The sequence below is a fragment of the Carassius auratus genome, chromosome 16 (assembly GCF_003368295.1).
Source record: "Carassius auratus strain Wakin chromosome 16, ASM336829v1, whole genome shotgun sequence".
NCBI lineage: Eukaryota > Metazoa > Chordata > Actinopteri > Cypriniformes > Cyprinidae > Carassius > Carassius auratus.
The window spans coordinates 13,825,424-13,843,734 of NC_039258.1; the positions used below are offsets into that span (position 1 = coordinate 13,825,424).

The 18,311-nt window shown below is 37.6% G+C and overlaps 1 long non-coding RNA gene across 1 annotated transcript; it reads right to left on the reverse strand.

Moving 5' to 3' along the window:
- Positions 1–2,596: 2,596 nt before the first annotated feature.
- LOC113116196 (uncharacterized) lies at positions 2,597–4,864 on the reverse strand. Its single transcript, XR_003293992.1, has 3 exons — positions 4,802–4,864; positions 3,602–3,871; positions 2,597–3,519 (listed from the first exon to the last, which is right to left on the reverse strand). It is a non-coding gene; the product is annotated as an uncharacterized LOC113116196 (long non-coding RNA).
- Between the last annotated feature and the right edge of the window lie 13,447 nt (positions 4,865–18,311).

Genomic DNA, 18,311 nt, shown 5'->3' on the forward strand with positions numbered 1-18,311 from the left:
ATATATATATATATATATATATATATATATATATGCATACATACATTGCTATTTGCACATATGGTTATATGGTAACTGACTTTAATTGGTTCTGTACTTGTACAGTGTGCAATGATAGTTAAGTTGAATCTAATCTAATGTCAACGTATGTTTCCATAACTCACAGTTTGCATGTAAAACCTGTTGCATATTAAGATTCTGTGTAGGGAACGATTTTAAGAAATAAAGTTGACAGTAGCCATTCCATGAAAAAAAAAAAATACAATGGAAGTCAATGGCTACCATTAATGGTTGGATAACCAGCATTCTGCAAAATATCATATTTTGTGTTCAACAGAAGAAAGAAGCTGATACAGGTTTGGAACAAGTCACTTATCCCTTTATTACGGATCAAAACTAAATAAATCTGAGAAATAAATGTTTGGATTTAGCACTAATGAAAAACCTGGAAATCACTATTTTACAGTATGGCCACTTTTACATCTTTGTCATGAACCCTAGTATAATATTCAATTGCAGTCTTAATAATTATCATTATAATTAATTAAACATTAAATATTATAATACAAACAGATATTTCTGTGCTGTTTTAATGTCAGTAATAGGTAATGGGTATTATATTTCTAGAATTCCTCCAATAATCACTCTAAGAACCTGAAAGCTATCCTGCACTTTTACTGTTATGCGTGTCATTGGTGGCATGCCCGGTGTAATTAATAAACTATTTTAGGACTTGAAGAATTATTTCAATTAGATGTCTGCTGTTCTTTGACCTATGAATCAAAATACATTTTTGGAAAACAATCAAATTGAAATTTTGTATTACAGTAATTTTGTACGTGTGACAAGCCATACGTTTGGCTTTGTATCCAAACTTGTTCATTATAACAAAACAAGGTTTCACAATGGGCCATAATTCCATCAGGATTCTGGTGTGTTGCTGTGAGAATGTGACAGCAGGAAATAGTACTTCACGTATCATCATCTTATATAAAGTGACTAGAGACTCACACTTCTAAAGGAGCTACTGAGCTATTTTCCGGCTTTCTGTTCATTCAAACCCCTGGATTCTCAGGGTCAGATGGAGTTTTCTGGGTTAGTTGTCAAAGTAGCTTAATGCGGAGCGATACGCTCCTTCAACCATTTGGCCAATTCTTCTGATGGTCACAGAGGACAGTCTGTTGTCTGCACTTCATCCTGTTTTAGAGGCCATATTACAGGCCTCCATCTTTTAACTCTTGTTTTCTGAATTAAATGGAATGTTAAGGGCTATAAACTATATATATTTTTAACAGAGATTCTCTTTGGTAACCCTGCATGTTTATTTATTGGAAATGTGTCTATATTTTCTGCATTAAGAAAGAGTATAACAACAAGCATCTAAAAGTACACTACGTATTTTATTAACTTGCCACTTGTTATCTGAAATATGGTCACTCTGTCTTCAGACTGTATGTGAACAAGAAACTCAGGTATCATCTCATACTTCTCAGGTTTCAGCTCAGTTGACAGATGTCATAAAATCTGAAGAAAATCTCCAACCACATCTAACACAGTCCTTGTATAAATTTACAAAGTCTGAAATAGCACGACACGTAGATATGAGAATAGCACTGTGCTGCAGTGATGATGTATTTTTGTACCCTGCTCCCTCGATAAAACACCAATAAAAATAATAACCAACAAAGGTTTTTGATTCTTATACATTTTGTTCATCATCTTGAACTTCTCTAACTTTTATGAAATTTGAATTCTAAACACAATAGCCAAGTGTAGCCAAATGTAGGTTATAAACCACAATATTTATTTAGAAGATGGCAACCGCCCTTTTATCAATGTGACTAAAAACCTTGGGATGATGAAACTGGAAGTAAAAAAATGGAAACTTGTTAACAGGTTTTGGCCAAATACAAAAATATATAATTTGTTAAAAAACTGTGTAAAATATATCCTTTTTTTTTTTCTAATTTAGTAATTTAAATGACATTCATTGTTTTCAGCAGTCTATCAAAATAGAGACAGGAGTCACTGGTCAATGTAAGGCAAATGAAATCACATCAACTGGAAGGTTTTTTGTTTTTGTTTTTCTAGAAAAAATAGGCTACATCAGTCTAATGTTTAAATATTGTGTACAGGATATCCCATCATATATTTTATAATAAAGACAGTACTGGTTATTAAGGCAAATGATGATTAGCATAAGCTATACAGATAAGACACTAACTAAAACCACTGATAAGAGGCATGTCTAAAATATCCAAGAGGGTCTGGCTGCAGACATATGGGCGAGTGGAGCTCCACTCAAGAGCGGAAATACGTCACCTCCACTAGCGACGCCGCCGCCATGTTGGACCGGGCCACACTTTCCGTGGAATTACGTCGCCTCCACTAATGACGCGGCCGCCATGTTGGACCGGGCAACACTTTCCGTAGAATTACGTCACCTCCATGGCGGCGAGTGGAGCTCCATTCAAGAGCGAAAATACGTCAACTCCACCAAACTTTCGTTTTATATTATTACTTGTTATATACATGTATAAAGGGTGCTTTGCAAGTTATGTCACCTCTTTGTACGTAATGTTAATTCTGTACTTTTATCGTTGTTACTTTTACCTAGTAGAAATAATAAAAATAATAATATACTAATCTTTCACGGTTTATGACACGACAGCAATTTTTTTTTATTTCCCCTCAGCAATTTGCACTACAGACATCCACAATCCATATTTGTAGGGCTTCTGCCTTTTTTTCATGTTTGTTTTACCAATGTACAACTGACAATGTAACATTCCATGCATTTTAGAAAGTTAACCCTATGTTTGTAATATTTAGCAGTGAAAAAATAATGAAATATTAAATAAATTATTAAAATAATACCTCAACCAGAATTTGTGTGTCGAATTTTGTATTTTAATCAAAATAATAACATACAAAATAACCACAGTAACATAATGAAGAATAACTTCCACAATTTAGAAGTTTTAATGGTTTTTGAGTAATAATAATAATTAACACATCTTACACTACACTGAAATCACATGAACTGCAATTGACCATAATTGTTACAGTAAAAACACAATGTGTGCGCACGCACGCACACTTTACTCTTCAAAACCTCCATCGTCTGTGAAGCAATCCCAGCTACAGTAGCCAGGGTGATCATTTGAGGAGTAAAACCCCAAAAGCACTCCCTGTTCTCCATTTTCCTGGTGACCAGCCCCACAGTCTTTGTGAAGCTGGCTGCGCTGTAGGTGACTGCACCTAGAGATGATGTAAGGCTTTCTGTACTTTAGATAGTGACAGCGTCTCTTTAAATATCTTCACTGCACCGGTTAAGTATCATTTTCATGTTTCAGTCAAAAGTTTCATGTTAGGGAAATGGAAGAGAGTGAGATTACTTAGCCTAATTATTATAGCCACAAAAACAAGAGGGTCAACCACACTTACTGAAGTCACCATCAAGCCAGTTGAGTGTGGCTCCTGTTAAATATGCTCCTGACTGACAATGATGTTAAATCTCTGGCATGAACAATTACGTCAGATGGGTCAAGTTTAATTACAATACTGACATTTCATTATCATTAATGTTAAAGCAATTCACTTGTTGCTGAAGGTGCCTGGGCCACCACAGTTGTGCTTTGTTGTTCTGATGCATCTGATTGCTGGGCTGGGGACACAAAGAAGACATGAGCACAGCAAAACTGGAACAAAACTATGTCTGTGTACTGACGTTTTGTAAATTCAACACAGAAAAGTACTGCATCATTCTCCTATGACAGTCCCAAAGCAGACAAGGTGATGGTGCTCAGAAGTTCCAGTCTCTATTTGTGGAGGTGTTATCAGGATGGATAACACTTGATATACATTTGATCTGAAACAAAAAAAAAAAAGTCAAACAATAGAATAACAGAACAACAAAATAGAGAAAAATAAATATGTACATGTTAATGTCACATGTAAAAAGACATACATTTAAAATGTAAAGAGTGCTGCATCTTCCATGCCAATCTTATCCCTGGAAGTGAATGAAAAATTAAATATGAAAACAACCACCTCATATGACCTTTTTAACATTATATAACAAATGCTAAAGGCATACACATACAAAACAATCGTGTCCTTTCATTATTCACTACGTTATTTTACCACAAGCCACCAAAAACTAAGTTACATCTATGCTATCCATCATGTACTGAAGGTAAAAATTTAAAGAGCAAACAATTAACAAATAAGTTTTTCAGAAAATGTATTATCCAAACTGTACTTCCCCAGTCAACTGAAAAGAAAGTATGTTTATCCATCTAATAACTTCCTACAAGAGAGATTTCATTGGGAGAACAAATCATGCAGGTTCTGTGAGAAAGATATTGAAACTGTTGATCATATGTTTTTGAAATGTGAATCTGTACAGACTTTTTGGCTGGAATTTCAAAACTGGCTTCATTTCAAACAGATATCAATACACCCTTTGACTGTGATCTCAGTTAAGGTTGGAGTATTGTTGAAGGAAAAGATCCTAGACTTTTTGATAAATAACTTAATTACTTTGTGCAAATACTAGATTAATAGATGTAAGTTTTTTAAAGGTTAAACCTCACTTCAGCGGATGGAAGAATGAACTAAAGATATTTGCAAAGTCTCTTCATTACAGGATCGACATTGCTCGCGATATAAATCGATAAATCCATAGTGTTTATTATTCCTTTTGTCAGTAATTTCACGTAAGCCCTGTGCGTTTTTATTACACTGCACGTTACAACAGCTTCAGTTCACCATTTTAGCGATGCAGAGATAAAATTACCTGATTTTAAGTTTGAAGTACTCCCGGCGACGCCATCTTGATGTTTTCAAGTGGAGGTGACGTATTTCCGGTTTGAGAGTGGAGCTCCACTCGCCCATGGTCTGCAGCCAGACCCTTCTCAAAATATCAGACTGTGTGCAGTCTACAGACCTGAACCAATATTATTTACAGACGTTTTACAAACAAACCAGTAGGGAAAGAGGCACGCAGATATAATGCAAACTAATAATGCACATTTTAATGTCAGCCATCACACATGTAATAACCAATACTGCCCTCTGCTGGACAGATAAAGAAGAACAGTTCATATCACTCACCTGTCATCATCACTGATCTGCTTTAAAAATCCATAGTTGTCATGTTACATCAAAACAAAACTTTCCTCCACTGACCGCCTGTTATTTTTTACAAAGTTTGTATGAACTGATGTATTAAAACAGTTATAGCCTATTGAATGGACACTTTATTGATGATGACAATTTTTTCACAGGCAAGCAGATATAACGCCAAATAAAAAACCCAATTTATAGGCTACGCATTGCGTTCATATTTCGGGCTCATCTGCTTGTTATGTGTTTACACTGTATCACTGTTTCTACATTAAGGCACTTGCAGTGTTTTTTTTTTCCATTTAAATGTTTTAGTATGACCAGCTTTTTTTTTGTAATTGTATCTAAACTAATCTAAAATAGCCCATTACTGCGTTTCATATACATAAATGGCCAAAAAAAAAAAAAAAAAAAAAAAAACATTAAACATTGTATTTATGCTTACGAATTACAAGTTTTGTGAATTCCATTCATTCATGAATCTTCATTTTTGTGGCTCTAGCCATGCGTAAAAGCCTCTAAAATTCAGTAATTCAACTTTATTTTATGATAATTTTAGACAAATAATGAATTTTTTTTTATACAAATTTAGATTTATGTTGCATAACATACAAAAGACATTGTATATTTACATTTTGTAATGTATATCTTCAGCATTTCAAGTTCAAGTTCACTTCAAGGACAAGTTCTGTTTTGCCTATATCATTATTTCACCTTAAGCTCCCAATCCTTTTACATTTAACAAAAAGAGAGGGTTTGCAGAAATGTCAGCATTAAGTTCTGTTCCTAGGAACCACCAATTTACAACCTTAAGCAAAAAAAAAAAAAAAAAAAAAAAAAAAAACACTTCTTAATTCATAACATTTATTTTTGCTATAAATTCATAATTAATTAGTCGTAATGTAATTTATTTACACTTAAACACATTATTTATTTTTCACATTATAAATCACTTGTTCACTAGATGTCGCCATAAACTGCTGTTCTAATTGAACGGAAATCAGTTCCCTATCTGTCAGTCACTATGAGTTAGGCCTCTGTCGTGACGTCACGGGAGGAAGTAAGCCCTCCATGTCGTCAAGAAATAACGTCCCCTTTCCCTCCACACATAACCGAGACATTCCCTCAGAAGGCCATATAGAACATCTCGAATAATCACAATAGATGTGTTTCACACGTCCGCATTATGAGACAATTCTATACTGGGATCTTATAAACTGATGAACCAACAAATAAAACATGTTTACAAAGAGAAAGGCAGATGATTCAGAGTATATTTACATATAAAAAGCCTTCCTTGAAAGGTCTGAGAGATTATTTGCATGAAGTTGACAAGCGGTTGAAGGGAATGGAGGGTAACACGAGATGTTTGCGAAAAACCGAAGTAACATGGTGACAGGGCCGTAATTCACCTGCCTCCAGCTTGATTTGGCTGTACAATTCAGCCGTGTTTATCTATATAGACATTTTACATTGAAGGAAACATGGAGGACAGATGCTATAGATTGAAGTCAATCAAATGCAAACTGCATCTGACGCATGAAATGTTTTGAAATGAAAAGAGAATCGTTAGAATGGTTTGAGAGGAGCCAAGTTGTGTAGACTGTGACATGGTTTGAGCACAGATCAGTCTTTCTATTGAAAATCTACTTTGATTAACTACTAAATTTGATTAAATGTCTGATTGTACACATCATCCATGAGCCCTAAAATACTTTATTCTAAGACAATGAACATTTCTATACCATTTCAGCAAGTGACATTTTCTTCTTTAATTGTTTCAAAGGGTTCTGAAGCATGTCTTCATAGACAGAAAAAGAAAAAAAAACCCCGTGGGGAAATTAGATAGTGTTGGCACACAGACCTTTTGTCATACAGAAGTGTGATGAGATACGAAACTATGATGAACACGTGATTTGCCATATTTGGATATTAAGGGATTTGCAAGAAACACACCATAAATATTTATGCATTTTTGCTCAATGAAACACTGGAATAATGTTTCCTGTTCCAGAGACTGATAGGATCAGCAGCATGAACAACAGAAGCGGAAAATCCACAGCATGCCACCCACTCATCAGCCCAGAAAGAGCCCAGCTGAATGAAACAGTCAGTCTGTGCAAGGCAACTTCAACTTCACATTCTGCAGGGTGAAATCCAGGTAACGGAAAGGTTTCATACTGACAGAAACATTCTTTTTTCTTGTTTAAGGATCTTGTTTACTCTCCACAAAGAGAAGAACATAATTGCAGATGAAAGATGTTTGTTTCAAATGATAGGAGCGTATACGACAATGTGAATCATTCACTCCTGGAAGTGTTTTGAAATGTAAATACTAAACATCTGCATTCAGAAAATACAGCTTGTCTCAGCAAAGCCATGCAAGGAGGTAAATATATCACGAATTCATACAATTGTGGCATATATTTCAATCCTTGCAGAAGTTTTTATACAAATGTCTAAGATGCAGGCCATGTTTCTGCCTGGCATGACAATTATGCATGTACAGTAATGCACTCATCAAACTCCTGGAAATACTGAGCTATCCATCACTCACGGCTATTCCTAAAGTGTTCATTTGTATTCATAGGATTGCAGTAATTCTCTCTTTTGGCCTTTTCTTTTGGCCTTTTCACACACACAGACACACACACACCATTTTTTCTTTAATTTATTGTTCACACAGAGAGCTGATCTTGCAGCTTCTGGCTTCGCTTGATTGTAAAGGATCCATCAGTGTTTTTTTCTTTTCTTTTCCCCATGTCAGGATTAGCCCTATATAATAAACTGTTACACAAGGCATCTCCACATCTACACCAAGTCTCACCATCAATCAAAATCTTCAAAACAGATTTTTTAAAAGTAAAATCTTTAAAAAATATATATATATGATTTTTTTTAAATCTTTCCTCTTATTGTGGTATTTTACATAGACTCTAAAGGTTTTAAACATCAGCAGGGCACAGATTTTGGACAGTTTGGGTCAGGGATGAATACATGGAAACTTCATCATGCACTCCATCATTCCAGCTGCATCACTTCACCACAATCCCGGGAGCATCATTTACACGAGGTTAATGTAATCATTTACACCACCGCAAATGGTCAATCAAGACTAGAAGTCTGTAAGCTAATGCTGGAATTAACTGTGAAGAGGAGGGAGACAGCAGTTATAACCCCATCCCCCTGCCCCCAAACCACTTCTTTAACTACACTTATATGTAGCGGGTAGTGAAAAGAGCATTTTAGCCACAACCTTGGTTTGCAGCTTATTTTCAGAAGTGAAAAACCAAGACATGCTGAATAAATGGAAAAAGGGTTAATTTGTGTAATTTTCACAATCAAAAAGGTCATAGCTGAGTGACATCTGTGTGTGTGGGAATGGAAAAGAGAAGACATTTGAGATAGAAGCATGTGATCTTACTCTTCTCATCACTAGTGACTCAACGCATGTGTACAACTCTCGCACTGACACACACTCACACCACCTCTGACCTTTGACCATGTCACTTTGACACATTCGGCTAACTACTGTATGTGGCTGTGTGACAAGACAGCCCTGCATTTTTAATGAGCACAGTGTGAAACATAGTTGATCGGGGAGAGTTTGAGGAGCTGAAACTCAAACTGAAAGTGTGATCAAATATTTCCACATCTCTGCAACAAATAAATCTATACTGTATTTGTAATTTTAAAACATCTACTTATCCATATACATGGTAAATGAATGTCACATGAAGGCTGTTGTTACATCCTAGCGCACAACTGCCATTGGTTAACACTAACAGAAAACCGTTTGTGAAATATATTGTAGTACCTGTATATAGAAAATACACCAAAAACTGTATACATGAATTATTTTAATTATAATTTTGTCAACGCTGAAAACTAATACAGTGGCAGCTATGATTTTAACTCGGTGGTTCAGCTCTGGCAGAAATTCACCATTTAAAAAACATATTGTAAGAAGGCGATTGTATGGTATGGTATTTGACTGTATTCACTACAAGTCACACCTTCTAAAGTATATTTTTCATGAAGATATATACAGTATGATATAATGTGCTGGTCATATAATTAGAATATCATCAAAAAGTTCATTTATTTCACTAATTCCATTCAAAAAGTGAAACTTGTATATTATATTCATTCATTACACACAGACTGATATATTTCAAATGTTTATTTCTTTTAATTTTGATGATTATAACTGACAACTAAGGAAAATCCCAAATTCAGTATTTCAGAAAATTAGAATATTCTGAAAAGGTTCAATATTGAAGACACCTGGTGCCACACTCTAATAAGCTAATTAACTCAAAACACATGCAAAAGCTTTTAAATGGTCTCTCAGTCTAGTTCTGTAGGCTACACAATCATGGGGAAGACTGCTGACTTGACAGTTATCCAAAAGACGACCACTGATACCTTGCACAAGGAAGGCAAGACACAAAAGGTCATTGCAAAAGAGGCTGGCTGTTCACAGGAGATCTGTGTCCAAGCATATTAATAGAGAGGTGAAGGGAAGGAAAAGATGTGGTAGAAAAAAGTATACAAGCAATAGGGATAACTGCAACCTGGAGAGGACTGTGAAACAAAACCCAATCACAAATGTGGGGGAGTGTAATGATAATAAAATCTCCATACTCATCCGGAAGAAGGAGGCGGGAACCGGCGCACAATCAAATAACACTTTAATTATTCAAAATAAACACAAAACAGCGCACCAGCCCCTCACGGACGACTGGTGCGCATAAATCAAAAGCAAACACATAAAATATGGTCCAGGCCTGGTCCTCTCTCGTCCTTCACTATCGTCGCTCCAGTTTTATATCCTTCCATCTCCTACGTGGGACTCGAGACCGGCGGTGGGGCGCAGGTGCAGCTCATCTCCAATCACTACACCTGGCCTCACTCCTCGTTCCCACGCCTCTCGGCCCCGCCCCACTTGCCACATACCCCCATCGCCCCTCGCAGGCCGGGGGCGACGGCTCCTCCGGTTTTGGGCTCCTTTCGACTCCTCTGCTCCCTCACGGACGGCAGCCGCCCCTCCATATCGTGGGCGGCCGGCAGCGAGCTCGCCCGTCCCCGGCAACTCGCTCCAGCCCACCGCCTCGAGCGTCCATGGCGGCACACTCCTCGCCTGCTCGATGGCACCGCGGATTCACCACAGTGGCGAGGGATCTTCAGCAGCGCGCCCCTCCTTCTCCCGGGCTTCGGCACCACTGTAATAATATACACTCCATATTCATCCGGAAGAAGGAGGCGGGAACCGGCGCACAATCAAATTCACAGAGGCAGCAGGCTCCGGCCCCCTGGCGAATGGCGCCGACTCCTCCGCTCCCTCACGGACGGCAGCCACCCCTCCATATTGTGGGCGGCCGGCAGCGAGCTCGCCCGTCCCCGGCAACTCGCTCCAGCCCACCGCCTCGAGCGTCCATGGCGGCACACTCCTCGCCTGCTCGATGGCACCGCGGATTCACCACAGCGGCGAGGGATCTTCAGCAGCGCGCCCCTCCTTCTCCCGGGCTTCGGCACCACTGTAATAATATACACTCCATATTCATCCGGAAGAAGGGGGCGGGAACCGGCGCACAATCAAATAACACTTTAATTATTCAAAATAAACACAAAACAGCGCACCAGCCCCTCACGGACGACTGGTGCGCATAAATCAAAAGCAAACACATAAAATATGGTCCAGGCCTGGTCCTCTCTCGTCCTTCACTATCGTCGCTCCAGTTTTATATCCTTCCATCTCCTACGTGGGACTCGAGACCGGCGGTTGGGCGCAGGTGCAGCTCATCTCCAATCACTACACCTGGCCTCACTCCTCGTTCCCACGCCTCTCGGTGTGTGAAGTCCCTTCATGGTTCAAATGCTCAACCAATCATCAATCAATCATCCCCATCCCAAAGAAATCCAAAATTACAGGATTAAATGACTACAGGCTCTAACGTCTCTGGTCCATGAAGTCATTTGAAAAACTGGTGCTTGCCCACCTGAAGGACATCACTGGACCCTAGCTGGATCCTCTCCAGTTTGCCTACAGAGCAAACAGGTCTGTGGACGATGCAGTAAACATTGGACTGCATTATGTTCTGCAACACCTAGATAGACAGGCGACTTATGTGAGGATCCTGTTTGTGGACTTCAGCTTGGCCTTTAACACGATCATCCCAAACCTCCTCCTGCCCAAACTATCTCAGCTCTCCGTGCCCACCTCCGTCTGTCAGTGGATCAACAGCTTCCTGACAGACAGGCAGCAGCTAGTGAGGCTGGGAAAATACACATCCAGCACCCGTACAATCAGCACCGGAGCTCCCCAGGGCTGCGTTCTCTCCCCACTGCTCTTCTCCCTGTACACCAACGATTGCACGTCTAAGGACCCCTCTGTCAAGCTCCTGAAGTTTGCAGATGACACCACACTCATCGACCTCATTCAGGACAGTGACCAGTCTGCTTACAGACAGGAGGTTACGCAGCTGGCTGTCTGGTGCACTCTCAGCAACCTGGAGCTTAACACGCTCAAAACAGTGAAGATGATCGTGGACTTCAGGAGAAACCCCCCTGCACTCCCCCCACTCACCATCATTAACAGCCCTGTGACTGCAGTGGAGTCATTCAGGTTCCTGGGCACCACTATCTCTCAGGACCTGAAGTGGGACATTCACACTGACTCCATTGTGAAAAAGGCCCAGCAGAGGTTGTACTTCCTTCGCCAGCTGAGGAAGTTTAACCTGCCACAGCTGCTGAAACAGTTCTACTCCACCATCATTGAAGCCATCCTCTGTACTTCAGTAACTGTCTGGTTCAGCTCAGCTTCTAAATCTGACCTCAGAAGACCACAGAGGGTAGTCCAGACTGCTGAGAGAATCATCAGTACAACCCTCCCTTCTATTCAAGAACTGTACTTATCCAGAGTGAGCAAAAGGGCTGGCAAAATCACTCTGGACCCCTCACATCCAACACACCTCCCACATTGAACTGTTGCCATCTGGTCGACGCTACAGAGCACTGAGCACCAGAACGGCCAGACACAGAAACAGTTTCTTCCCTCAGGCAATCCAACTTATGAACACTTGATAATAACTGTGGACATAAGTGTACACATACACTTATTTATCTAACACACATACTTAGTGTACACTTAATTTTTTTGCACATAATATACCTGTACATATATAACTGCTCATTGTAATATACCTGCCATACATTGTCAATTTGTATATTGTCATTCCTTACCTACTTATTTGTATTTTTTTATTCTTTTATTGTGTTTTTTGTTCTATCGCTGTCATTATTTTGCACTGCGGAGCTTCTGTCATGAAAGCAAATTCCTCGTATGTGTGAACATACCTGGCAATAAAGCTCATTCTGATTCTGATTCTGATTCTGATTCTTCAAAAAGGACTGGGCTGCTGCTGAGTGGTCCAAAGTTATGTTCTCTGATGAAAGTAAATTTGCATTTCCTTTGGAAATCAAGGTCCCAGAGTCTGGAGGAAGAGAGGAGACGCACACAGTCCACGTTGCTTGAGGTCCAGTGTAAAGTTTCCACAGTTAGTGGTTTGGGATGTCGTGACATCTTCTGGTGTTGGCCCACTGTGTTTTCTGAGGTCCAAGGTCAACGCAGCCATATACCAGGAAGTTTTAGAGCACTTCATGCTTCCTGCTGATGACAGGCAAAAGGAGCCCATTTTGTACATGCTCATACTTTTCATGTTCATACTTTTCAGTTGGCCAAGATTTCTAAAAATCCTTTCTTTGTGCTGGTCTTAAGTTATATTCTAATTTTCTGAGATACTTAATTTGGGATTTTCCTTAGTTGTCAGTTATAATCATGCAGTTATTTATTTTATAATCAAAATTAAAATAAACATTTGAACTATATCAGTATGTGTAATGAATGAATAAAATATACAAGTTTCACTTTTTGAATGGAATTATCGAAATAAATCAACTTTTTGTTGATATTCTAATTATATGACCAGCACCCGTACGTAAAACTAGCCCAATGCACAAAACTGATAAAAGTTCTCTTTTTTACTTTCAAAAGTAGGAAATTTACAAAATATCTTCATGGAACATGATGTATAAATACATTTTGGTTTGACTGTGCTATGGCATGGTGGGCACTGGCCTGCAAGCCTTGGTTTGGGCATCTCTGATGTAGATGAAAAGCTAGTGTGGAAGTTGTGTCAAATTATCAATCAGTATTTTTGTACCTACTGTACTTCTCAGAGTTTAACAACTTCTATCACATCAGAAGGGTGATAATCATATATCATAGTGATTTCATCGATGTTGCTCATTCGAAACAGTGACGTGGTACATCAAATCCCGTGTTACAACACTCCTCCATCTCCCCTACAAGAGTTTGCGAATGTGAAGAGATTTTCAACAAAGCAACTTGTGAATCTGTAATAGATCAGTTCTACTAAACAATTCATCTTACATCCTTTTTATCGCCCAGTATGAAGCAAATGCAAATATTCCACAGCACAACATCATTTAGCTTGTGTATGTTGCCAGCTGTGAGACAATGATGAAACTCAACTGAGAGCTGGTAATTATAGTCAGACATATACGCTTATGTTACAAAGATTGTATAATTTTTGCAAAAGACACAAACAAGAGTGTTTCCCGTGCAATTCTATAATGATAAATAGCCTCTACGGCTTTATGCAATTTGGATGATTGACTACTATAAGTGAAACTGAAAAAAAAATGCAGCAAAGAAAAGGAAAATCATTACAGACAATAGGCAGGAAAGCAGGCTGTTTTACTATCATACCGCTCGATTGCAGTAAATTGCATCAGCACAGCCTCCGTTTCAATAGTCTAGTCGCTCCTTCCAAAATCTCAAGAATAACACGGTCTTGAAATCAGTTTCAATAAGGAAAAAGTGACAAGTGCCTCATAAAATCAGCCATGTAAGTTTAAGTGGATGTACACTTCAACCTGTCAGAGAAAAGTCAAAACCGTGTCAGGACAAATGAACTTTCTGAAGGCTGATGGAGCAGATCTGTTCCCCAAAAACTGTATCTGCCCATTTTCACAAATTCTACTACTGTCTGTGGACTTAAGCGCAAATATGACTTAAAGTTGATTTAAATAAATGATTATTATTGAACTGAAAAGTTAAATACTGATTTACTCATGTGGTGGGCATGACCTGTTAGATATCTAATACTCCTCCACAGACAGTCACCAAGGCATACGCTGCATCTAGACTATCACTGATGTTAAAGGCTCAGTTTTATTAAAGGACCAAAGATGATCTGATATGTCTTTCTCAGGGACATGCTTTCAGCTTTTCATTTCATACTGAATAGACAGCAAAACTGGCCATGTTCTCTTCTTAAGCTTCACAGAATCCTAGGAATTCAAGGATTTTGATCTGTAGCATCTGTTGGACATTTTATTGAAAAGACTGGATTTCTGTGGCCTTATCTTCCATTGTACCCTGTGAAAATTCATCGAAAGAGCAGTCACACATCCATACACCAAAGTTATGGGAGCAGAAAGAGAGAAAACCATCCAATTAAGCCACTCAATGGTTCCTCATGCAGTATATTTTATTTTAAGTGTTTATATTTTATTTAGGAAACACATAACGAGAATAATGATTTAAGTCTAAATGGAAGTGTTTATCCAAAACAGATTGGTGCAAAACATGCCAAATGTGCTTGAACGTGAACTCAGTATGAATCGTTTTTTCTTGAATCATTTAAATAGGTTTCAGTCCATATCTACAGCAGATATTAAAATCCTACCCCAAAAAACATGTTAAAATAAAGTCTGAGAAACTAAAAGCAGCACAAAATTCTAGGTGAAGGCAGAAATTTCTCAAGGAGACCAAACACAGGGCATTAGCATTAGCGTTAATAGGAACTGGTTCTCCGTTAGAGCTTCCAACTCTTAGACAAACACAGCAGAATTTACTCACTGCCTGAATGTGTCAATCAAAGTGGAGGGTTGAGCTCACACTGAATGTTTGGAAACCAGATGAAAACCCCCAAAAATGAGACGAACTCAAATGGTTGTCACAGACAACTCAAATGGTAAATCAGGCCGATTTTTTTTTTTCAGTTACCCTGATGACAACAATTTGTTAAAACCTTTTGTTGAAAACATTTGTTAAACGTTACATTTAGTGCCTTCCTACTGAAATATGTTCACAATATGTTACCAAATGGGTTGAACTAACTTGAAAAGTAGTCATAGATTGCTAAAATTAGATACATAAGAGATTAATCCTGTCTATATATCCCATGAATTATTCATTTAGCTGCCTCAGTGAATGGAATACAGGCTTGTATTTGGAATATCCTCTCTTTATCCCCCAGGGAGATGGCCTGTCTGGTTTTGGTTGCAAATATAAAACATTTAAGCAATATCAAAAGATAAATTTGCTTTACCTTAAGAAAGTGTTCATTATAACCTCAGGTTTATTTTCTATTAATTTCAATTATAATTATATTCCATTTCAGCATGTTTAGAGTTTTTAACAGTTGTTTCAATTGTTTAAAATGAACAGTGAAAAAAACTAAACCAAAAAATACAAAAATAAAATATAAAATGAAGGAGTAAGATGTTTGTATCCTAAATACACTGGCATTAAGTAGAGGCTAAATAATGTGACACTGGTTCTCAGTAATTGATTGACATGTTTACCATAAATTAAGAAGAATACTGAAAATGTATTTCTTACAACAATTTGTTTAACTGTGTTAAATGCTTGAGCATGAATCATGCAAAAACAGTGGCATTAAAAATGTGGGATACAGCTTTTTGGTAAAAAAAAAAAAACAACAACCAAAAAAAACAAAAATTGAAATAGTTTTTCACAAACAAAAACATTTGGATATGAATTCAAAAGATTATTGCAAATGATTTTGTGAGCTTACTGTTGAGAAGGTCAAGACCTCTAAAAACATGATCCAATACAACCCCCCACCCCCCATCCGCAGCTGATTCTAATGATTTCATTGGTCATGCCAATCATGTACACAATGCTGAAACAACCACTGACCCCCAACATTAACCTCAGTGTACTGATACCGATAGACAGCATTACAGTTTGTTGCAGTCGGATCCAACCATGATATTTCTAATCTAAGTCTGAACACATTTTGACAGTTACTTGTAAAGATGCTGATTTTATGGTATATAATAGGTTATTTGTAACATTTTATGTTACAAATAACTAGGGCCGGGACTTTAACACGTTAATTCAGATTAATTAATTACACAAAAAACAACGCGTTAACTAAGATTAATTAATTACAGAAAAAAAATTCCCGCATTTTTAATAACGTATTTTTGCACCGCGGAACGTTTCTCACTGGATGAGTTTCGGCGGACCGATTATACTGAAGCACCAACTAGCGTTCGCATATCACCGCAGCAGCACATTGAGCCTCAAGTATCACCTCATCGCAAAACATATAGCAGCTAGCGTGGACTTTACACTTTATGTTGAACTGTGTATTATTTTGTTGGTGCAACAGTTTATGTTGAACTCTTTATTGTTTTGGCCAAGGTTATTGAGAGTTGGACTAAGTATGTTATGGCCTCTGAAGCAACAGAGAGATGTTTTCTAATAGTCAGTGTTTCCAATGTTCTGAATGTAATTGACAGTATTGTGTTTTACTTAAAAACACTTTACAGAAGGTTCCAGCACCTATAAGCTTCCTGAATTTCTGAAATGTACTATTTCTAAATTGTTTCTAAATATGCTATTACTACACTTCATGGCAAAAATTGCACTGGTCTGCTAGACTTGGTTGAACAAAAATAAACAATATTTTGTTGCTTAAGCTTATGTATTCCGTCATGATTCAATGGTATACTATAAATCCATGTGAAAAAATTACTTCTCACTGTTCTCAGGTCAAATATTTATCTGCGATTAAAATGCGATTAATTTCGATTAATTAATTACAAAGCCTCTAATTAATTAGATTAATTTTTTTAATCGAGTCCCGGCCCTACAAATAACAAATAAAAAGTAACAGTTTATGTCACTTTATTTTAAGGTAGTTGGTAGTTGTGTAGTTTAGGTATTGGGTATAATTAGGGATGTAGAATATGGACATGCAGAATATGTGCTTTATTGATAAACAGGTAATATGTTAATAATAGGCATGTTGATAAGAAACTAGTAAATAGTGAGAATTGGTCCCTATACTCTAAAGAGTTACTGTTGATTATAGAATACTTCTGCTCCACCGACATGATCACTAGTGTACCAACCAAGACCCAGAAAAAGGCTTTCCATAACGTGTCTCTAACCCCTGCAATAAAGTGTTCATATTCACATTGGCAGCATGATCAAAAGCTAGCAGCTTCAGGAGAAGCTCTCCAGTTTCAGATTTCTGAGTAACAGGGATCTACATTTGGCCTGAAGGCATCCAGCCCCACAGAGATGCTTCGTTCCAAAAGCCGCCCATCAACTATCTGAATTAATGACAGTAAAGCAGTCTTGCGGTGACTTTATTTCCTGCAGGGAATCAAACACATGAACCAGATAAAAATCTCACATACTAACTAAATATATGCTGTATATATCTTCACAAACATCGAAACTTTTGATTGTAAAGACTCACTGTTTCAAAGGTAGCCAAAAAACACAAACTAGATTTTAGTGTAAAATAAGTGCAAACCTTTTCGGTGTAAAGTTATAGTCAACGAAACACCTTAAATCTTAAAAATACAGAGACCTACATGTGACACAGCTATTAATTAAGAATTAATTCCCTTATTTTAGTAAATCGAAGCCACCTTATACTAATTTGTTTTCCAGTTTTAATGAAACCATAATGAAATAGTACAATTGGGCCCTAATTTAATAAAACAAGGGAATGAATGAATGAGTCGCAGGAACAAATTCTTAATTTGCAGCCAAGATTTATGCATAACGAGGGAACAAATTAATAAAACAATAGAATAAATTCTTAATTTGTGGTCATGATAAATATCTTTTGTCATGTGCTGTGCTGCATAATAACGACCATAACATTTTTAAGAAAGCAGCTTAGCAGGTGAAATATTGCAGTTTTTTTTAATAATACATAATACAATAATAGACTTCATATTTTCATTTTTTAAATCCTACAGTAATTGGCCCAATTCACTTCTATTGTACAGTGTAAGTGCCTCACCGTAAGCTTCCCATT